The sequence below is a fragment of the Lissotriton vulgaris genome, chromosome 6 (assembly GCF_964263255.1).
Source record: "Lissotriton vulgaris chromosome 6, aLisVul1.2, whole genome shotgun sequence".
In the NCBI taxonomy this organism is placed as follows: Eukaryota; Metazoa; Chordata; class Amphibia; order Caudata; family Salamandridae; genus Lissotriton; species Lissotriton vulgaris.
Window position 1 is genome coordinate 963,268,952 of NC_141694.1, and position 23,895 is coordinate 963,292,846.

At 46.8% G+C, this 23,895-nt stretch overlaps 1 protein-coding gene across 1 annotated transcript in view; it reads left to right on the top strand.

Moving 5' to 3' along the window:
- The window catches only part of RSPO3 (R-spondin 3), a 530,784-nt gene that overhangs the window by 403,663 nt on the left and 103,226 nt on the right, over positions 1-23,895 (top strand). The gene's annotated exons all lie outside the window — the stretch shown is intronic.

Consider the following 23,895-nt stretch of genomic DNA (forward strand, 5'->3'; position numbering starts at 1 on the left):
CATACAAATATTCCTTTCTGCAGTGCTCGAACTACAGCTTTGCCGTGTTGGGTTCACACTTTTAAACACCTCTTGGTGAATGAATGCAACTGTGAGGTCACACATATGCAGACACGCGCATTAGCCCACAGAGCTATCGCACGGCCAGTGCAATTACGGTGATGATGGTTGTTGGGAAGTCTCTGGTTCAACTGGCCGCGGCGTCAGGGATATTTCCAGTTTTCCGACTAGTGCTTTCCCTGACTTCCGGCGCAGCTCACCCCAAGTGTAGCGCCAATCTAGATTCAGATGCAAACTCCAGTCCGGACTCGGCGCCCTAATCGGGGTTACTACTCGGGCGCAGGTGCACCTCCCTTGGGCTTTATCCGCATTCTTTTTTTACCACATCAATTCGGAGCAGATGGTGCAGATCAGCAGCAGGGTGCAGAGTACAAGATATAGAGTTGGCATATTAGCCCCCTATCTATGCATCGCATGTCTTCTGGTGCTGTCATTGCGATCTGCTGACCACAGCACCGTGCTGTGCAAACTCTGGGTGTGCCCTTACAGCACGATTCAGACGCCCTGGCCTAAGGCACTGGGAAGCAGTGCTTTGAATGGACCGGCATTGGAGGAGGCGCTGTATTTCACATCTGAAAGATGAACGTTGTAATCTGGTCACATCTCCGTTGTTGCCACGTCGAGATTTTTCTGTTGCAGGAAAGGATGGAGGAGGGGGTTTGATAGATCAAGTTTGGCCTTGACCGGCTGGAGAGGGCACCTGAATATGGGCGCTTGGTGGCTTGAAATGGGCATTTGCCAGCTAGAGATGGGTGTTGGATGGACTTAGGTGAATGTTGGGGGATGTAGGTGGAGTTGGTTTGATGGCGATGATTTGGTTGGATGAAGTGCGCATTTGATAGAGGGAGGCGGGTGTGTGTTCGATCATGATGGGTGTTTGATGCATGCAGATGGGCGTTGGCTGGTTGGAGAGTGCTGTGGTTAGATGAAAGGGACCTCTGGAGAGACGGAGTTTGGTGTGATGGAAGTGGGTGTTGGATGGATGCAGATGGGTGGTTGGAAATAGCTGTGGTTGGATAGAAGTGATCTTTGGACAGATGAAAATTGGTGTTGGATGAATGCAGGGCGGTGCTGGGTGCTTTCAGATGGCTTTCGTTGTATGGAAGTGACTTTAGACAGATGGAAGTGAATGCTGGATGGATGCGGATGGGTATTGGGTATTGGGTGGTTGGAGATGGACGATGGTGGATGCGAATGGGTGTTGGATGGATGCGGATGGCATTGGGTGGTTGGAGATGAACGGTGGGTGGATGCGGATGGGTGTTGGATGGATGTTATGGGCATTGGGTGGTTGGAGATGGACGGTGGGTGGATGCGGATGGGTGTTGGATGGATGCGGATGGGCATTGGGTGGTGGGAGATGGACGATAGTGGATGCGGATGGGTGTTGGATGGATGCGGATGGGCATTGAGTGGTTGGAGATGGACGGTGGTGCGGCCCACTCTTCACGCAGCGCTGCTACTCTCATTAGCGCTCGTGTCTGTAGGCAGCGCTGTCCCCCGGCATCTCGCTGCCGACTATGTACCAGTACCACCTGATAACTAAGTTCTAAACTCTCGGCCCGAGAGACTCAGTGAGGTTCTAACTTATCAGGTAGTGTGGTGGTACAATCATGTTGCGCTGCCTGCTCATCATTCCTCATTCGTTGTGCCAGTGCGTGCCAATGTATGCCCAGTTTCACTTTCACCTTCTACTGCAAGTGGTCTGGCCTGGCCTGGCCTGCCTGTCTCACAGCAGAGGTTTCTACTACGGTCCGGACGTGTCTCATTTATCATGGGATGTGTGTAGCCTACAGCGCAGAGAGTAGGAGTGACGCAGGAGCAGGCCCCCTCACATCCTGGTTCCTCTCCCCCCAATGCCCCCTCCCTCACGTTTGTACATTTCAAACATGTTGCAAATTGGTTTAATTGCCGTTGACATTCACAATAACTACCACTCAGTGGTATTAACAAGCATTTGCAATGCAATAGGTCTCCATTTACGTGACTTTAAGCTACTGGCATTGTAAATGATAATTCCTTTTATTTATGTTTTGGTTTTTAAAACATAAATAAAAAGCATTCTCATTTACAATGTCAATAGCTTACACCTTCGCAAATGCGAGATCTGTTGCATTGCAAATGCTTGTTAATATAAGGTTTGGCCCTGAGATTAGTATGATGTTTTTTGAGAACTGGGGCGAAGGACCAGGGATGTCTTGAATATATGGTTGTTTTGAGCCTCATCCAAATGCATATAATGCTTGGAGCATAAAACGCAAGAAGATACTGCCCTACACGTTTCCGACTTCTATGGTAAAGGACCCAACAGCAGATCTGGGGTCTTTCTACTCGGGATACTGAGGTAGTTAGCTCAGTAGAAATCCGACTTCATTGGGGCTTTGTAATTAAAGTATCAACTTCGAATAGTCCCTTTAAGAGAATGTTTGCATATGATTTACAGTCTTGATTTATTTGTAAAATAACGGTTTATATTTAATGTTCTTTATTTTGTCTTGTGATCAATAATATGTATTTAGATGGAAAAATGGCATCTGTCAGAGCCTTGTGCACAAATTCATTACAACGATTTCACAATAATGGTGCAAATACATGACCAATGTTTTTTTTATAGGTTTAGAAAAGGAAACATATGAGGTCAGTTGCTCTCCACAGTTGGAAATTTGAATTTTGTGTAGAAATCAATACTCTGTAGTGGGAATTCAAGGGCACATGCATCATGCTATTTACCGGTCGCAAATGGGCTGATTCGCAGAATCGTCCCGCTTGCGACCGGTAAACAGCCATTTCCGATGCATCAACCCAAAATGCATTCGCAAAACAGGTAATCGCAATTTTTGCGATCACCTATTCTGCGAATGCAGTTAGCGAATCGCAATTTGCGATTCCCAAAATGCAATGCAAGAAGCATTCTCAGAATGTGACTTTGCATTAAGGAATCGCAAATTAACATCAACTTCAAGTTGATGTTAATTTACAAATCCTTAGAAGGGCATGTGTGTACGCCACATGTGCACACATACCATTTTTGGGGGTGCATCAGGGTGGCCTTTTGGCACCCTAGCACCCTTGAAATTGCATTTGCAATTTGCGATTACCTAAATGATAATCGCAATTTGCGAATGCTCTCCCAATCATTCCTAGGGGCCTCTAGGCATTCCCTAATAGCGAATCACAATTTGCAATTCGCTATTTGGGAATGTGTAGGAATCGCAAATTATTTTGCAATTCCTACATGCAAAAGGAATTGTGAGTCCTTAATAGCGATTCCTTAATAATCACTATTAAGGAATCGCAATTCCTTCGGTTGATGTATGTGCCCGATAATTATGATTTTATGAGCAATAGGCATGTTAAAAATGTTTAGCTTTTAAAAGATACATCTTTTTTTTTTTTTACTGAGAATTTAGGTAGCTTTTCAAAAAAGAATCTAGCAGTACTGTATAACTCGTGTCATAACTTTAAAGGGACTATTTTGAGAATGCCCACAGAGATTGATGTAAGGATATTTTAGAGCATCTTGCTTTACGTTTTAAAGTGTTTTACAAGCATTTTACTAGCCTTCTTATACTCAGTCAAGAAGTTTGCCTATTGCTTCTGTGTCTGCTCTTTTGCGTAAACATTTATTCGTCTATAGGACTTAATTTCTCCCGATCCTATGCTTGCTTGTTGCTTGCTTCTTTGTTCTTTCAATTAGAAATCGCCTCTGGTCGTCGCGGATCATAGTCGCACTAGCAGCAGAAAAAATAATCCCACACAAGCTGCTGGAAGCTGCCTGTGTAAGCGACCACAACCATAATTTTCTACTGGCAGTGGCTAGCGCCTAGCCCGACTGCCCTGTGTCCAGTGTCTGCCACAGTGCGAAAAACGGACTCGCCTCACTCAGACCTGCTGACTGCTGTTGGTGGTGGGGTGGCACAGTGCCACCCCACCACCAACAGCAGTCAGCAGGCCTGAGTGAGGCGAGTCCGTTTTTCTGCCCCGAGCTTGAAAGAAGCAAGCAGCGTGCGAAGTGAATATGTACCTGATAAGTTATAACCTCTCGGCCCAAGACTATTTTTGGTGCTCTCTGAAAGAATGCCTATGAATACATATGACTGGGTGGGTAACCTGATGTTCTTTAAGGTCATCATCTACTGTTTACTGTGCTTTGAAAGTTGATACAATTTGAATATGTAATGAAAAATGTGCTGTAAAATTCACCATTTTGGTCTGTCGTTTTTCAAAAATTTCTTCCCAAACCCCCCTAGTGGCCGTCGGGCTCGCTGCGCTCGCTCGCTACACGCTGGACAAGGGCTAGTTCGCTACGCGCCGGACGGGGGCTGGTCTGGCAAAATTTGCCAGGGCTGCTTTCAGTTCCCAGTCCAGCCCTGGCTGTGGCTGTTGATGACTTCGTGAGCGCAGTGATTGGAGGCGGGCATTGACTAAAAAATCAACCTCCTCTCCTAAATTTAATACTGTTGATGATTCACCTGAGGTTGCCCCCGTTGTTGTGCTGCCCTCGGAAAAAACACTACTATTTGAAGTTTCATCATCACTTTGATTGGGGTTGGTATCAGTACGCGCTGGTTGTAACACTCTTATCGCATTTGAGGGAGCACTCGTGGATGCAATTGGTTTTTGATTCATTTTAGGTTTTTTTGCATTTTGATATTTGTGTGCAAAAGTATAGATACGACCCTGCTCATAATCCTCCTTGTCATGCGCAAACTTATATGCCTTGCGCGCCTTAATTTTGTCTTCATGTTTTACTAGGCGCTCTTGAATTTCCTTTCTAGATGTAGCGATTAGATCGTTTGGTTCCATTTTTAATAGTTCTTCATTTATTCCTTCCATTTCTTTCAATAAAGCCGTGCGATCGATTTGCGCATATTTGATCAAAATTTTTGCCAAATTTGCTGATGCGTCTAAGTTGCTGAGCCCCCACTCTTTAAGCATTTCTGGGTTGGGTCTCTCGTAGCTGGGGGCAAGAAGTATGCGGAGCCCTCGTGGGATTCGACCCTCTGCCAAGTACATTGATAATGACTTATGCTCCCACCATTTCGTGGCTTCACTGCGCATACATTTTTCCATCTGTTTCATTAAATTTTTAATTTTGTCCTCATCAGATAGACTATTTGATTGTGCAACTGTGGCAGCTGTTGCTCCCCCTCGATCGGAAACTTTAGGTAGATTTGAAAATAATGTTATCGAGGCTGCTTCCCTTCCTGCCATGCCGAATGCGCTGTGGTTGTTAGATAGAGAAAAAGTTCTTGAAAATGGATGCCGTGCAGCTTCTCTCGGCTAACCGTTTGGTGCCTGTTGTCCTCCCCACCACCTTAGTAGCGCAATCCACGGAACACTCACCCACTTCAGGAAAAGCCGTACTTGCCGACACTGCACAACGATTCGTTTTGCTTGTCAGCTTCACTTTCGGCGTTCCTCACAGCGTGGTAGCTGTAAAACGTGGGCGTGATTCTGTCCACTGGTTCCGCATTGCAGGCAGGGTCGGTCACCAAATTTCGTTAACACAAAAAAAGCGAACAAGCTGGTTGACGATGGTGGACTGCTTACAGGGAGTGGACTTGCAACGGAAGCAACCACCTTCCGTGAATTGTATCCAGAAATACTGGCTCTGCACCTCCAACACTGGCGAACAGAAAAACCACGGCGAGTCCCATAAATTCAGGCAAGATGTTTATTTAATTGGTTACAGCACAACGGTCTGACGCGTTTCGGGCGGATGCCCTTGCTCACAGATACTTTAAGCCGGTGAGTGCCATTGTTTTTAAATGCAATAGTGAACACCATGTGATAATGGATATAGAAAACATACTACTCACAATGTCTGGAATTATTAAGTTCCGAACAGAAGGGTAAAAGACATATATATATTTGAACATCAGCCTTTAATGGTAAAACAGGCAGCAGCATCAACGTTCATTTCTTCCTCAGCATAATCTCTGCCATGTACACATACGCGTTTCGAGCGTGTTGTCACCCTTGTTCACTGGCTATGGTCCAGTTGAAGGCTAAGTGTAGCCGAAACGCGTAGGCTGTCCTGTATTTTGCACTTTTGCACATGGTGTTTCAAGAAATAAAAAATTTAATGAATAACATATCTGCTGCGGTGCCGTGACTTTCTTGCTGGAAGGAGAGGAGGCGGAAGGAATCAAAGTCATATATATATATATATATATATATATATATATATATATATATATATATATATATATATATATATATATATATATATATATATATATTTTGATATATATATATATATATATATTTTGTCTCGATGTGGTTCCAGTTGGAGCACTCAGCAGCGGGTGCACCCGTTGGGACGAACCAATGGCCAATTTCAATTTTGAACACAAAGGATGCCGCACTCTGGAATCTTGTTCTGTGATCTTTATTGCTGATACAGAGCCAGTCTGTCAAACTGACGCGTTTCGGCCAACTCAGCCTTTTTCACGGTAGGGGGCACTACTCTCATCTCTGCTTTTGTGTCATTCCTCCTGAAAACCGATCCCATAGATTTATGTTAGTTGTAGTTTAATTAAAAACAATGCTAGATCCCTTTTGACAGACTCAATTTACGCAACATTAGTTTAAAGTGTATACCTTACTGGACATTAGTTTGGTAACAGATTCAGTCTATATATAAAGTAAAGTAAAGAAATTTTAGCTGTAGTTGCCAGTTATTCAACTGTCACTTGATCTTCTTTTTATGTAAACAATTATCAGTTTAGCAATGTACTCTACCTTGGCCTGCCTGAGTACCTTCTATCACGCTTGCAGGTAGTGCAGAACTCTGCTGCACGGGCAATCTTTGGCCTCGGCCGTAGCTCCCATGCCGCAGGAGTGTTGAAGTTTCTTCACTGGTTGCCAATCCGGAAACGCATCAAGTGTCAGGCTCTTACCACCGCGTTTAAGGCTCTCCATGGCACCGGTGCACTCTATTTGTGGAAGAGAATTGGCTTTCACCACCCGTCCAGAGCCTTACGTTCAGCATCACTGTCACTGGCCACGATCCCGGTAATTAGGCGTGCCCGGATTGGGGGTCGTTCTTTTAAATATCTTGCGCCGCTGGCCTGGAATATCCTGCCACTGTCTTTAAGAAAGAGTGAGAATTTAGTGTCCTTTAGGAAAGAGCTCAAGACGTGGTTGTTCTGTCAGTAATCCTCTTCCACTGCTGGGGTTATGCTGTGTATGATCTGATAGCGCCGGGACACTCTGCTTGAGTAGCTGAGCGCTCAATAAAACTCCTGATCACATAACATAACATAACATAACATAACAATGTATTGGGTTTAGTATCCCATATTGTGATGATTTTGTCACTCAATACCACTGATGTTTCATGTGGTTTGTTTTGATTCGTCCTGCAACGGCTCGTGATCCTTGCTTGATGGTCCAGTTTTATTATTGCTGGTTTATGTATTTTGAGTTTTTTATAAATGCACATAATATTCCTCATCGAAGTTCATTCCTTTCAGGATCTTGGCACGAAGCCTGATGATGTATTTTGATTCAAGCTGTCTCAATTTCTGTTTTCTGTAACCCAGTCTTTCACTCATCTCCACAGTGTCTATGTCAAAGAAACTCATGTTTCGCCATTTCCCATTTTGGCATGCTTGTAGATGTTTAGCTGTTGCATGTGATAGAACTTTGTTTTTGACTAAACGGATGTGTTCCAATATCCGTTTTTTAAGCATGCACACCGTGCTGCCTATGTACATAAAGCCACAATTGCACTGGATGGCGTACACTACCAATTGAGTAGTGCAAGTTATTCTTTGTTGAATTTTGATGACTCAGCCTTCTGGATCCCTTGTTTCATTTTTGTTTGTTCCTATTTTGCATGCTTTACAGCTATTACATCTTTTAAAGCCGATCTGTTGTTTTTCAAGCCAATTTGTGTTTTTAGGTTTTGTTTGAAAATGGCTTTTGATTACTGTGTCCTTGAGTGATGGGGCTTTCCTGAAGGTGATTGATGGATGATCGCCAATTGTTTTTGCAATATATTTATCTTGTAAGAGTAATGGCCAATATTTTTTAATGAGCTCTCGGATTTTGTGTGCCTCCTTGCTGAATGTTAATATGGGTATTGGGGCTGTCTGTTCCGATTGATTTGGTTTGTCATTCTTGTTCTCGTTTTTTGTGGCTTTTTTGACTAAGATTTCTGTGTGTCTTAGGTTTTCAATTTTCTTTAGGTTTGCATTCAGATCTCTTTCTCTATAGCCTCATCTTTTGAGTCTTTCTGTGCATTTTGCTATTTCTTTTTTGGCTTCATTATCTTTGGAACAATTGTGGCGCATTCGGATTAATTCTCCGAATGGAATACTCTTCAAGAGAGGCTTGGGATGAAAGCAGTCCGCATGTAAGATGCTGTTGGTTGTTGTTTTTTTCCTGTGGAGAGTAGTGTGAATTTGTGCGTCCTCAATATAGACTGTGATTTCTTGAAAGTCTATTTTATGCTTATTGACCGAGCACGTGAATGATAGACCAATGTCATTGTTGTTAAGACAGTTAAAGTATTCCATAAAATCCTTATTTTTGCCGTTCGAAAGAAGAAAGAGATCATCTATGTGACGTGTCCATAGTATAATCTTGTTCGGGCCTTATGATTCTCAGGGCCCCATGCTAATTCTTTCTCCCACCAGCCCATAGTAATGCTCGCATAATTTGGGGAGAAGGAAATACCCATTGCACAACCACATAGCTGGTGATATAGTTCGTGATCAAAAACGAAAATATTATTTGACAAGCAGGTTTCAATCATAGACAACAACATTGCCGAGTGTTCCAACTCACTGAGGTTTCATTGTTTGAGAAAGTATGCTCAGGCCTGGATTCCTATTGTCTGGTCTATTGAGGTGTAGGTTGCCATTCTGCATGATGGATTCCATGCTGCATCTGATAGTATACGTAGGAAGTCCCCTATGTCCTGAATGTATGAATTTAGGTTTTGGACAATTGGAGCCAGATAATGATCTACATAGGATGAGATGTTTTCGTATAGTGAATCACATGATGACACTGTCGGTCTGCCTGGAGGATTGATTAATGTTTTATGGATTTTTGGTAAGAAATTAACTGTTGGAATTGTGGGATTTTCTTTTAATAGAAATGAGTATTCCTCATCATTGAGTAGTTTGTGCTGATGCCAGTTCTCGAGATCTTTTTTTATTTGGTGATCATTTTATTGATAGAATTGTGTGAGAGTTTCTTGTATTTTTCTGGGTCTTGAAGCTGGTGATATGCTTCTTTCTTGTAATCATTCGTGTTCTGGATTACAATGTTTCCGCCTTTATCTGCAGATGCTATTATTATTTTTAGTTGTTAGCCAAGTTTTTGATTGCCTTGTTTTAATTTGTTGTCATGTTTTCTCTCTGTTTGTTATTTCTGATTCTGTCCATTTTGTCAATCTCGTTCATTACTGCTTCAGAGAATGTGTCAATTGTGTTCCCTGATGATATTTGTAGACAATAACGAGATTTGTTCTTTAGACCACTTTACCACTGCTAATCAGTGCTAAAATGCATATGCTCTCTGTGCAAATTGTGTTATGGATTGGTGTTTCCATGATTGGATATTTGATGTACTTGTTAGTCCCTAGTAAAGTGCATTGAGTGTGCCTGGGCCTGTGAATCAAATGGTACTAGAGAGCCTGCAGCACTGATTGTGCCACCCATGTGATTAGCCTTAAAAAGGTAACTCAGACCTGCCATTGCAGAGTCTGCACGCTGTTGGTAACTGCCATGTCGACTTGGCCAGTGCACACACTTGCCAGTCTCTAACTTTCCCTTTTCTTACATGTCAGGCACCCTTAAGGTAAGCTCAAGGTACCCTTGTGGGCAGGGTGCAGGGTATGTGAAAGGTCGGAAATGCCCTGGTATGTGTGTGTGGCATGTCCTGATAGTGAATTACAGCCCATTTCGTTTTTCACTATTGCAAGGCTACCATTTCTCATAGGCCAGAATGGACAGTTTGTTTATAACATTTTATAATCCTAAACTGACCCAAGGAACAAGGTAGAAATTCGAGTTTAGTATGCCTGAGCTCAGAATGTTAAAATACATCTTTTATTGAAGAGGATTTTTACATTCTGTGTTTGAAAACACCACTTTTAGAAAGTAGGTATTTTCTTGCTCAGTCATTCCGTGTGCCTCTTTTGGAATGCGGATGCCTGTCTGGGTTTTGGATGACAGAATGCTGGGGAGCAGGAGGGCTCCAGACAGTCTAGCTAGGGTCAGGAAAGGGCTGAATAGACCTGGGCTGCAATGGGGGAATGGGCCTGGTCTGCCTCAAAAATACAGTCTCCACCTCCTGCCAGGAATTCACACCAGAGAAGGCAGAACTGGTTCTGGCTGGGCACAGACACTCTCTGCCTAAGAGATCAAAGGATTTTGGGATATAAATATTGGGACCCAGACCCCTGAACATAAGAACTCTTTTGGATCAAGAAGCCTGCCAAGAAGAAGAGTTGGAGAAGCTGTGAGGAGAGACTACTACTTTGCTGTGTTCTTTGCTGTCCTGGCCTGCAGTGGCTGCTTCTGTCTTGGGCAGTGAAAAGACTGGACTGAACTTTCCACAATCTACTTTTGTGAGTATCTCCAAGTGCTTGAGGTAGAGCTTGCCTCTGTTCAAGAAGTCTCAGGAAAAGCAAAGACTTCAAGCTCTTCTTGCCTCAGCACTGGGGACTGTGTGTTTTGTGCTGCAACAAAAGAAAAGCAACTCGACGACGTCTATGACGCCGCTGCTGACTCCATGTCCTGAAGGCACCACAGAAGGCGCCGCAGCAACACCACACCAAGACCCTGGTCTCACCGACGGCGCCTGCTGATGCTGCCACCGGGTGGCTGCTCGCACAGCGACCTGTGGGCCTCGCACTCCGCACCGCCTTGCTTCACAATGACGCCTTGGCCTCCCCGACGACGACGCTCTGCGCCAAAATCGACGCCGCTGCTTGCACCATGGTTCAAGGGCACCACTCGTAAAGTTACACAATGCACCACCCTCATCCCGCACTGCAGCCTTGGTCTACCCATGCCGGTGTCATCGACTCCAGTACATCAGCCGACGACAGTGCTTCAGCAACGACAATGCCGTTGCCTACATTGTGACATGCTAGCACCGTGGCGAGCACCGCCTTCATCTCACACAGCGACCCTAGTCTCACCAGCGACGCCATCTGACTCCGCCACCAAGCCTCTGCTCACACTGTGACTTGAGGGAACCGCACGCCTCACTGCTGTACTTCGCACCGCAGCACCCGACACCAGCCGATGCCAGCGCTACTGACTCCAACAGAGAGGAGATCGATCTGCAACACGTGTGACTTCGACGGCCCCCGACGACTCCTGCACCGACCTCCGGAACCGACACCTGTGAACGCCGTGTTTTCAGGAGCTCAACGAGAGGTCACCGATGCCCTGCATTTCTAAAAGGTACTGTTTGCGGGTCTTCCAGACACTGTAGCTGGCCCACAACACCGCAGTCAGCCAGAACTGTTTGGATTTGTTTGCTCACGACGATGTGATAGCCCTGGATGGGGCTATCAACATCAAGGAACTGTTTTTAAAGCGTATTTTGATAACTGTGGAATTTTAAGTACTGTATTCTGGATTTGTATCGTTTTTGGTCTTGTCTTAAGTATATAAAAATATTGGATATTCATAGCTGCCAAGGTTTCATATTGCTATGTGTGACATTTTCATAATTTCAGTGTTATTATGAGTGACATTTCAACAACTAAGAGTGACATTTTCTCATGAGCAAAATCATGCAATGCAATGGTGCTAACTTCTTGCACCAACCACGGAGGTGCAGTCCTTGCCTGAGAGCTGCTGTTCACCCTACCTGACAGCTGCTCTCAGGGGGTCAAGGGTCAAAATGGCAAGTGAGGGCCTGCGGGGTAAGGTGGCAGCCGAGGTCTCGGCTGTCCTAGTCTTTTCCTGGCTCCATGTCAGGTACAGCCTGGCGCCAGAGGGGCTGACACAGCAAAAGGGTCAGCCGGGATCGGCAGTGGCAGTGGCCCACCCGGGAGCCCAGCCTGCACTAGCAGGTCCTGGAGCTGCAATGAAGGGGCTCAGACAGGGGTGAGGCTTGGGCGGTTCAGCATTGCCTAGGAGGTGCAGTTCTGCTTTGCCATTATGTACTTGCGGCCTGGGCACGGGATAAGACGAAGGGGCGGAATGGTTCACTCACATGGAAATCGATAAGTCGCATCATCCTGTATGTGCACAGACTGTGCCTTATTGGCACACTGCAGGCTGCCCATGCTTAAAGTATGGGCCTGCCTGATCCTGCAGCGCTGCTGCTAAAAGTGAAATTATTGTTTAAAAATTCACACACATACTGCTGCACTGCAGTGAGTACAGTCACTTACTTCAATTTTGAGGCAGGTTCAGGCTACAAGCCACCCATATGAGAGTTTAGTGACAACGTCCTGGCCGCTGCAATGGTAACATTCATTTGTGAATTATTCTAAATTTGCGGTGGTGCAAGCAAACAGCGCTGCGCCATGATTTGCAGCAAAAACAGCCATTCACAGTGAGACTAGTTAAGTTAACCTTCTTACTGCAGCGTCACTACGGCAGCAGCACCAGTTCAGACTCACTGCCCAGTGGTGGAACAGTTGACGGGGTCACGGTGGGTGCACTGGCTGGCACACATGATGACTGGCTGAAGCACCACCAGTCACTCTGCTGCCAGTCGAGTCACACTCCCAGCAGCGCCTGTGATGCCAGTCATCATGCAGCACCAGTGCCCAGCGGGTCAGGATGATCATCTTCTGTTCTGAGTTAACCCGGCTCAGAGGCAGCTCAACTTGGTGGAACTGCGCAGCGCCAGCCAGCAGCAGCTTTGCTGAGGCAGCACTCAGTGAAGCTTAGCTGAGAGGCAAGTGCACAACTTGACTTCACTCACTCCAGTCCACGAGTGAGCGCTCCTTCTCTGACGACGAGTGACCTCACTTAGTTCCTGCAGTGTGCGGAAGGACCGTCGTGAGGTCTCATCCGGATAATGAACAGGCCCCTGCATATTGGTGCGTGTGGGCTGTGTGTCAGTTTCACAGCCTGCAGCGCGGCGGCGCTGGTGGGTCCGAGAATATTAATCAAGCCAGGCGCTGCCTGGCAGGCACAGCTGTGAGGCCGCAAATTGTAACAATGTAGCTAGCACTGCAGCACTCTGACTTCCAGCCAGAGCTGCATGATGATCCTTAACTGTTTATGAGCCAGAGAGCGCTCGGCGGCCTGCTAGTAGCAAGTGACTCTGCAGCAGAGCGGCCGCGTGATAGCAGTAGTACCAAAGACAGTGGCATTAAAACGCGTGACAAAGCATTTCAGTGCGATGATGCGGAACATCACACTGAAATGCGTTAGTGTCACACGTGATGCGTGATACTTGGCAGGACTGGATATTTTTCTAAACTGGGGTGGTATCCATTTGTAGTGCCTACGGTGTATTCCTGTTGGTTATGTGCAAATGCTTTACACACTGCCTTAAGATAAGCCTTACTGCTCGTGCCAAGCTACCAAAGGGGTGAGCAGGTGTTATTTTAGGTGTGTAACTCCCTTATCCTGACTAGAGTGGTGGTTTCTGCTTAGCTTTGGCGCGTGCCTTAGCCTGCCAAAAATCCTATTTCTAACAGTGACTGTGAGGGAGATTGGGCCTTTGTTTCGGTGGGTCCAGGAAAATTCCTACAATGTGCTAAACTTTCCCATACAGCCTTGGAGGTCTGTATGACGTTCTCCGCAGAACCGGAGGAATCTCTCACTCTGAGTATCATTCTGTACCCGGGCTCTAGAAGCGGGTCTCATTTCACAACTGTACACAGCTCTGAAAAAAGACAGACGCATTGATGGCATCTGTTCATAACAGCTGTACTGCGGATCTGGAAGAACAGCTCACAGATAGAGAGTGGAAGACACCACTGGCAATGCACGTTTTCAGCTCATGCAGTACGATTATTTGCATCAGCCTGGGTGGGGGTGTCACTAGAGCCTTGCTGGAGCTGACAGCTCACCATTGCTCCCTTGGCCTACCACTGCTCCTCAAATGGGGCAGAAGATGTAGCATTGATTTGCTTTACTGGGGCTGGTGTTAGCCAGGTAACATATTGCAATTCATTAGATCACTCCATTACCAAACCCCTAAAAACACACACAAATGGTTGGAGAACGTACAGGCGTGGACTGTAGCCAAGGAGTGTTGTTTAATGGTTGCACAGATTGATGCTGTGGTGGCGCTGAGTGATGTTGTGGTGGCGAACGAGTGATGCTGTGGCGTTCAGTGATGCTGTGGTAGCGCATAGTGATGTTGTCGTGCCCGAGTGATGCTGTGGTGGTGCTGAGTGATGGAGTATGCTATGCTAAGTTTGGTTTTGTTATCCTATGTTTTGTTTTGTTATGCTATGCTATGTTTTACTATCCTATGCTTTGATTTGTTATTTTATGCTATGCTTTGTTATGCTATGCTATGTTTGTTATGCTATGCTATGTTTTATTATGCTATGCTATGTTTTGCTATGCTATGCTTTGTTATGCAATGCTATGTTTTGTTATGCTATGCTATGTTTTGTTGTGTTGTGTTTCATTATGCTATGCTTTGTTTTGCTATGCTATGTTTTGTTATGCTATATTTTGTTGTGTTTGGTATGCTATGTTTTGCTATGCTATGATATGTTTTGATTTGCTATGCTATGTTTTGTTGTGTTTTGTTAAGCTATGTAATGTTTTGTTGTGTATTACTATGCAATGTGTTTTGTTATGCTATGTTTTGTTATGTTATGCTATGTTTTGTTATGCTATGCTATGTTTTGTTTTGCTATCCTATGCTTTGTTTTGTTATGCTATGCTATGTTTAGTGTTGCTATCCTATGCTTTGTTTTGTTATGCTATGTTATGTTTTGTTGTGTTTTGTTATGCTATGCTTTGGTATGCTATGCTATGTTTTGTTGTATTTTGCAATGCTATGCTTTGTTATGCTATGTTTTGTTATGCTATGCTATGTTTTGTTGTGTTTTATTATGCTATCCTTTGTTTTGCTATGCTATGTTTTCTTTGCTATGCTATGCTATGCTTTGTTATGCTATGTTCTGTTATGCTTTGCTTTGTTTTGTTATGCTATGCTATGTTTTGGGGTGCTATGCTATGTTTTGTTGTGTTTTGTTATGCTATGCTATGTTTTTTATGCTATGCTATTTTTTGTTGTGCTATGCTATGTTCTGTTGTGTTTTGTTATGCTATGTTTTTTGTGTTTTGTTACGCTATACCATGTTTTGTTATGCTATGCTATGTTTTGTTATGATATGCTATGTTTTGTTTTGCTATACTATGTTTTGCTATCCTGGTGTATCTGTGTGTGTTGTTGTGTGTCAGTGTGGTTGTGTGTTTGGTTATGCGGTTGTGTGTGTGTGTGGGGTTGTGTGTGTGGTGTTGTGTGTGGGGGGTTGTGTGTTTGCGTGTGTGAGGGGTTGTGTGTGTGTGTGTGAGGGGGTGAGGGGGCAGTGTGTGAGGGGCAGTGTGTGAGTGGGCTGTGTGTGTACGTGTGTGTGTGCGTGTGTGTGTGTGTGTGTGCATATGTGTGTGTGGGGTTGTGTGTATGTCTGGGGTTGTGTGTGTGGGGGAGGGTTCTGTGTGTGTGTGGGGTTTTTTGTGTGTGTGCGGTTCTGTGTGTGTGTGGTTGTGTGTGTGTGGTTGTGTGTGTGGGGGGGTTGTGTGTGTGGGGGTGTGTGTGAAGGGGCAGAGTGTGAGGGGGCAGTATGTGAGTGGGCAGTGTGTGAGGGGGCAGTTTGTGAGTGGGTTGTGTGTGTAGGGGTGTGTGTGGCTGTGTGTGTGTGTGTGGGTGTGTGTGTGTGGGGTTGTGCGTGTGTGTGGGGTTGTGTGTGGGGGTGTGTGTGTGTGGGGTTGTGTGTGTGGGGGGTTGTGTATGTGGGGGGTGTTGTGTGTGGGGGGGTTTGTGTGTGTGTGTGGTTTTGTGTGGGGGGGTTATGTGTGTGTGGGGGTGTGTGTGAGCAGGCAGTGTGTGAGGGGGCAGTGTGTGAGGGGGCAGTGTGTGAGGGGGCAGTGTGTGAGTGGGTTGTGTGTGTGGTTGTGTGTGTGGGGGTGGTGTATGTGTATGTGTGGGGTTGTGTGTGTGGGGTTGTGTGTGTGGGGGGTTGTGTGTGTGTGGCGTTGTGTGTGTGTAGGGTTGTGTGTGTGGGGGGGTGTGTGGGGGTTTTGCGTGTGTGTGTGCAGTTTTTTGTGGGTGTGTGGTTGTGTGTGTGGGGGGCTTGTGTGTGTGTGGGGGTGTGTGTGAGGGGGAAGTGTGTGAGTGGGCAGTGTGTGAGTGGGCAGTGTGTGAGGGGGCAGTGCGTGAGTGGGCAGTGTGTGAGTGGGTAGTGTGTGAGTGGGTGTGTGTGTGGTTGTGTGTGTGTGTGGGGGGTATGTGTGTGTGTGGGGTTGTGTGTGTGGGGGGTTGTGTGTGTGGTTGTGTGTGTGGGGGGTTGTGTATGTGTGGGGTTGTGTGTGGGGGGGGGTTTGTGTGTGGGAGGGTTTACATGTGTGTGTGTGTGGTTGTGTGTGTGTGTGGCGGGGTGTCTGAGGGGGCAGTGTGTGAGGGGCGTGTGTGAGGGGGCAGTGTGTGAGGGGGCAGTGTGTGAGGGGCAGTAGTTTAAAGCAAGCTGGATGGAAGGGTGAAAAGTTCGCCAGGTGAAAAGGTGAGTAGATGGAACGACAGAAGAATGGACAGATGGGAAACAGTGAATGAGAGGATATATATATATGAAAGGATGAATGGACGGAGGAATGAAAAAGGTTGGATGGGGCAGCTGGTGGGCTGATTGAAATGTGAAGCAATGGTAAATAGATTAATAGATCAAAGGGCGAAAGCATTGATGGATGAAAGGAGTGACAGCCTTGCTCGCATTCCGCACTTGGTAATATTAGACAAGTGTTTCAAGTGGGCTGGGATAGTGGCTTTAGATTGACCCAATGACTGTACAGGTGTAGGACTACCATACACCTTGATTTACAGTCGAGGTGGAAGCATTAAAAGCAACAGTAGGCAACGATCTGCACGTAAAGTACCTTTTGGATCACCCACATTAAAACGTTAATGGAGTGAGTTTGCCTTACAAAAATGTAAGCGTTTTCGCCTCAAAGAATTTAAGAGATTCTGGAGCGCATGAGATTCAAAGACAAACATTGGTAACGTGCCCTGTATTCAGGAGCACAAAGCATTAACCCACTACCTAAGGAAAATAAGTGAAATTTAAAATAAAACGCATCCAAATTGTACGTTTAATATTTAGACTAGTGAACCATGGTGCATTATTTACAACAGAAATTATTGAAAGAGATAGCCGAAACAAGACTGCAACACATTAATCAACTTTAAGTTCAGGTGCATAGGGCAGTTTAAGGCAATCTAAATCAATGCAATGCCTTCATCTTACGGGTTAAAATGTATTGAGGCTTGGCTTGAACCAGATATCAGGTATGTAGTACATTTTCTTTTAACGTCCGGGATAACAGAGTGCTGAAGGACTGGAACAGTAAGGCCTTTAAATTACTGAAAAAAAAAAAGCTCTTGGCATTGCATGGCTGGGGCAGGGGAGCGCATTCCTTTGAAGTCTGATGCAGGGGGCGGGGGAACGGATTCCTTTGAAGTCTGATGCCAAGGCGCGCAGGCTCCCAAATGGTGTGCGATGTGCACACGCCCAGCTCACATGAACTGCACCCGATCCGCAGTTTGGGTACACTTTTGAAAGCCTTACTATAATCTCGCCAGCATCCCTAACGGGATTGCTAGGCGAGACCTACAAAAAATGCTAAAGAGATATGTAATCTAATCTGTCATATAGTTTATGTCTTTGGTAATTGCATCTGTCACATCGAGGGTGAGATAACGAGGTTTGCACTTCGCGTGCGAGTTATTGTTTGCGAGGCTGTTGTACCGGTGATAGATCACTAAATTTACTATAATTTGCGGCTTTCAATGGGTGTTTGGTTTTAATTTGTTTAACTTCGTTTTTTTAAGTGAATCTCATTGTTTGGTTTTAAATATACTTGGCGTATATCTACAACCAAACAATGAAATTCACTTTAAAAAACGAAGCTAAACAAATTAAAACCAAAAACCCACGACTTCAGTTTACCCTTGTTTTTTCAATGAATTCTGCTTTTGATGATATACCACATCCTAGTTCCCTCTTCCTGCTCAGTGTGTGTCCTATCCCACAACCCTCATGCGACCCAAGCAATAGCCATAACAGGGATATTGGTAAGGGGATTTCAATTATCCCTCTATAAACCCAAATGGAACAGGGAATAACTTGTGGAAAGCGATATTATTGTAATACTCGGAATAGTGGAGATTCCAGACAACTAGCAATGAAGGCACCAGTCACCATAAGAAGACAGCATTAACACTGATGCTGCTGCATGTGAAGTGATATAGGAGAGCTTAAACCCATGTGCTCTGACTCCTCGCACGTGGTCCTTGCGTGGCTGTGACTAAGGAACCATCTAATGAAGAAGGGGGCAAACGCCCTGTGTTGACAGTGATATCGAACAGGAGCAATAGTCACTGACAGAAAAAGCGTGATAGGAAGAGCGTTTCCAGAATAGGGCATTAGAGAATCCACACTGCTGCAACACATATGTGCATTCTGTTCACCTTTTTGTTGCACTGGAATATTCTTCTCCCATGAAACAGCAGTGTGGAAATCTATACATTGATCTAAGCAAAAACTGTAGATGTTCTTTCTAGCAACACATTCTGCAATATCACCTTTCTTGATCTGGAGGTCACGACACCGGAGTTGGTTATTTTTAATTCTACTTAACCATTTTAACGTTTGTCAAAGGAAAAATAATACGAGAAATGTATACCGAGGAGGCAGCATCTGTTTCATATCACTTATAACTTTTCTTGATTATTTCTCAAGCGGCAGACTAAACATAAGGCTCTGACATAATGCAGCATCGCCTTTTTTCCCTTCAGTTTCTGGTGCTTTTAAAAGTTCGGATCAGCTGGGACACGTCTCTGAAAAGGGCAACCGCTGGAGCCCCCTGAGAGGCTAATGTGGAGCACTCAGTCACTTGATCCGCGGAGAGCACTACAAGCCATCTCAAAGTTCGAGTCACATTCCTAAACCACATCAGCGGACAACTTCACACCATCCGTGACAAGCGCTGTTTTCCCGACAGTGCCCTCGAATCGTTCATCATTTTCAAGCATCTAAAAGCTTTCAAATTTTGTGGCTAACGGGTCCATGGGCCAGATGCACTATTTACTGGTCGCAAAAATCTAATTGAAATTTGTGGCCGGCTTTTTGTAAGGGGTGAAGACATTTGTGAATCAACCTACGTAATGATAGATCAGGTCATAAATCTGATTGGGAGGAGTTTGCAGTTTAGCAGTGGCGTAGCAAGGGGGCAGTGGCCTACTCCGGGTGACATGAGTTTTGGGGGTGGCGTCGCCAGAATTGGCAGCCCCTTCCCCCGCTCTTTCATTCACCCGCTGCGGCGTGCATGCACAGGGGCCACCCCGGGCGGCATAGGCCTAGCTACACCACTGTAGTTTAATCATACATCATGACTATTAATACGGTAGGTCACAAATCTCACTTTGATTGGAGGCCATCACTGAGTTTATGGCCTGCTAGGGTCAGTAGACCGATTTGGAGCAAGGTTTCCTAATCACTATGGGCCAGATGTACAACAAACAAGCATTTACAATGCAATGGTTTTGCCTTTGTTAAAGTTAGAGCTATTGGCATTGCTCTTGACATTATTTTTATTTATGTTTTTTTTAACATAAATAAATGGCATTGTCATTTACAATGCCACTAGCTTTATCTCTCGCAAATGACACACACAAACACACACAGAGCCCCCCCACACACACCCACACAGAGCCCCCCACACACACAGCCACACAGAGCCCCCCACACACACAGCCACACAAAGCTCCCCACACAGAGCCCTCCACACACCCACACAGAGCCTTCCACACACACCCACACAGCACAAGCAGGCAACAGGGGCACGAAAACGGAGGCACAAGCAGGCAACAGGGGTACACGGAGGCACAAGCAGGCAATAGGGGCACACGGAGGCACAAGCAGGCAACAGGGTCACGAAAACAAGCACAAGCAGGCAAAAGGGTCACAAGCAGGAATTGTAATTTAGACGGGGCTGAAGTGGAGAACGGTCAGTAGGGAAGTAGTGTGGCTGGTGCAGTGGTACCAGGCTGAAAGGTGAGAGGGGCTGTCTGCACCCCAGTTTGGACAGTTTCCACTACCTAACAGGGATTGGTGGGAGGGGGGTGTACTTCTTGCTTTCTTTAGGGCTGCAGTGCACGCTCTTGCCTGCTGCCTGCTGCCGCCGGGACACGACAACAGGCAGGGAGAGGACAGGCTGGGAGAGGGCAGGGAGGGGACAGGCTGGGAGAGGGCAGGCTGGGAGAGGGCAGGGAGGGGACAGGCTGGGAGAGGGCAGGTTGGGAGTGGGCAGGTTGGGAGTGGACAAGCTGGGAGAGGACAGGCTGGGAAAGGTCATGGAGGGGACAGGCTGGGAGAGGGCAGGCTGGAAGTGGACAGGCTGGAAGAGGACAGACTGGGAAAGGGCAGGGAGGGGACAGGCTGGGAGTGGGCAGGCCGGGAGAGGACACGCCGCGAGAGGACAGGCTGGGAGTGGGCAGGCTGGGAGTGGGCAGGCTGGGAGTGGGCAGGCTGGGAGTGGGCAGGCTGGGAGAGGACAGGCTGGGAGAAGGCAGGCTGGGAGAGGGCAGGCTGGGAGAGGGCTGGGAGAGGGCAGGTTGGGAGAGGGCAGGCTGGAAGTGGACAAGCTGGGAGAGGACAGGCTGGGAAAGGTCATGGAGGGGACAGGCTGGGAGAGGGCAGGCTGGAAGTGGACAGGCTGGAAGAGGACAGGCTGGGAAAGGGCAGGGAGGGGACAGGCTGGGAGAGGGCAGGCTGGGAGTGGGCAGGCTGGGAGAGGACAGGCTGCGAGTGGGCAGGCTGGGAGTGGGCAGGCTGGGAGTGGGCAGGCTGGGAGTGGACAGGCTGGGAGAGGGCAGGCTGCGAGAGGGCAGGCTGGGAGAGGGCAGGCTGGGAGAGGGCAGGCTGCGAGAGGGCAGGCTGGGAGAGGGCAGGCTGGGAGAGGGCAGGCTGGGAGAGGGCAGGCTGGGAGAGGGCAGGCTGGGAGAGGGCAGGCTGCGAGAGGGCAGGCTGGGAGAGGGCAGGCTGGGAGAGGGCAAGCTGGGAGAGGGCAGGCTGGGAGAGGGCAGGCTGGGAGAGGGCAGGCTGCGAGAGGGCAGGCTGCGAGAGGGCAGGCTGCGAGAGGGCAGGCTGGGTGACGACAGGCTGGGAGAGGACAGGCTGGGAGAGGGCAGGCTGGGAGAGGGCAGGCTGGGTGACGACAGGCTGGGAAGCAGAGAGGGTCTTAACTGAGAAGTCTGCCAGCGCGGAGCTCTCCGGGGCGCAGAGCAGCAGCAGGGCCCAGCAGAGCAGGGCGGGGGGCGGTAGGGGCTCGCAGAGGTGTCTCCTGGGGCAGCCGACCAGGTCCACCATGGTTTGGCTCCGAGCCCCAAGCTCACATGGTGCCAGCCCTCCTCCGGGGCAGGCGCTTCACACCTTTGTGACACTTCACACCCCTTCACTGGCCTCTTTTTAACAGAAGGCGATGGTTGTCAAGCTACGCTCCTTGCTAATAAACTAGCGGGTCAAAAAGGGACATTTGCACCTAAAGTATCGGAGAAACCGATACTGGAAACACACACAAGGGCTGAAGTAATGTGCTTAATTAATTGTATTCAACGCACTCCAATTTAACATATATGAGATATGATCACATTTACAGGAGCACATTATGCATTTTACGGACCTTCATTTGAAAACATGGCACATAAAACGTAGACACAACCATGCATACTAAGGCCGAGGGAGACAGCCTGGCATCTGATATATTGGGTATCACCGGTTCTTGTCCTTGTGTCTCGTCCATGCAACGAAAGTACTGACGTTCTCGGATGGGTGTGCGCTTACCTATGAGCAGGACATATAGGATCTGATCGAGGGGCTCGTGTTTCAGCCCCATAAAGGCAGTGCTGGGGATCTGTTCCAGAATCCCCTCGTAGATGCGCCGTGCCACCTCCTGGTCCGAGGGCTGAAATTCCCGAATGTAAACCCGGTCCTTGGTCCTGGCATCCTCCTCTTCAGCGGCGACAAAGGACGAGGAGACCGGGGCAGCTGCTGGCATCAAGGGCCACATCTGGGAGGAGGACACGATCTGGGCATCCTTCTGTGTGCTCCCCGGTATGGAATTGTGATCTTCAGCCACTATTTTAATCCCGCAAACCATTTTGGAAGACGAATACATCCTAAGCCATTCCGATCCTTACGACTCGTGGGGGGGGGGCTCGCGCGGGGTGAGGGGGGGGACGGGACTTGGGGGTGCTGGGGACGACAGGACTTGGGGGTGCGGGCGGGGGGGGGAGGGGGACTCGCGCGGGGGTTAAAAAGTACATTTTTTTTAAATAAGAAAACTTACCTGACTGCCCGTGTCCGCGTCAGAGCAGAGGAAGCAGCTCTAGTGATGACGCGACTCTTTGCACCTGCCCTCCTCACCACATCTGTTGCCTACAGCCACCGGAAGCCCCTCTTTTTCATCCACTTCTCACCACATCCAGTTTAGATTACAATTTACAAGTCAAGCGCCTCGAGGCCAGGCTTCCCTCCTCTGCTTGCTAACACCCTTCACAGTTTGCTACACTATTGGTTAAAGCTTTGCTGATGCATTGCTGCTCTCAAGTTGCTGCCAGTGCCAGTTTAGTTGCTCCCTTGGTTAATCATTTACATAGTTACACCCATGTTTATGCCATGGCTTTGAAAATAAATGTGGCCCATTAACACATAACATGTTATTTAGATTAACCGTACTAATAAGCGCCCATTCACACGTTACTACTTCGGTGCAAAGATCAAATTAGATGTTATTATCACAATTCAGCAAAAGAAGCAGGAGAAAAACACCTATGTTGTTTCACAGATTGCATTCAACTATTACTCTACACAGGGAAACAACTCCCCTAATAGTCGCAGATATCCCTTCGGTGTGGTTGTACAGTGCTGAACAAATTGCAATAGCCTCTGCATCCTGATTTCAGTGAAATATGGTTACAAAAATAAATAAAGAAAAGAAACACAATAAAATACTCCGTCACAAACCATATATGCAGGTGCACAATATATAACATGAGATTTAGTACCACAGTTGAGTTTAGGGAGTGGGGTCATGGCCTGTTTTACAATGGAAATAAAAGACAAATTATATACCTGCGTGTTTATTATATATATATGTGTGTGTTTACACACACACACACACATACACACACACACACAACTCCCGCTCCCGAAGAATAATTTATGTATCTCATTGATTTCCTTTTTCCTGGTCACAAGCTGATTACTCGAGTTGACAGAAAATATCCGAATACAACGAACACATCCAAACATGATACCCGGATTCCCCACTAGTATTGATGCAATCAGCCTCCCCTGCAAGAAATGTACACAAAACGGGGACATTTCCATTGAAACCACGGACCACTGCAAGCCGAACACTGCTGGAATCTGCGAGGCAACCCTTCACTTCTGCATACAATTGTGCTCATTGTGCAATGTGTGCGTTCATAAAATCTCCCTCTTCTCAAGAGCACACTCGAACATGCCCTGTTCTTGTACCACAGAGAACGGACAGCCGAACAGCAGGTGCAGTATTTGCATTTCTGTTTTCAAAAACATGATCCGTTTTAAAAAAAGGGGCCAAGTATTCCATACCTAGTGTGGCAAAACAATCA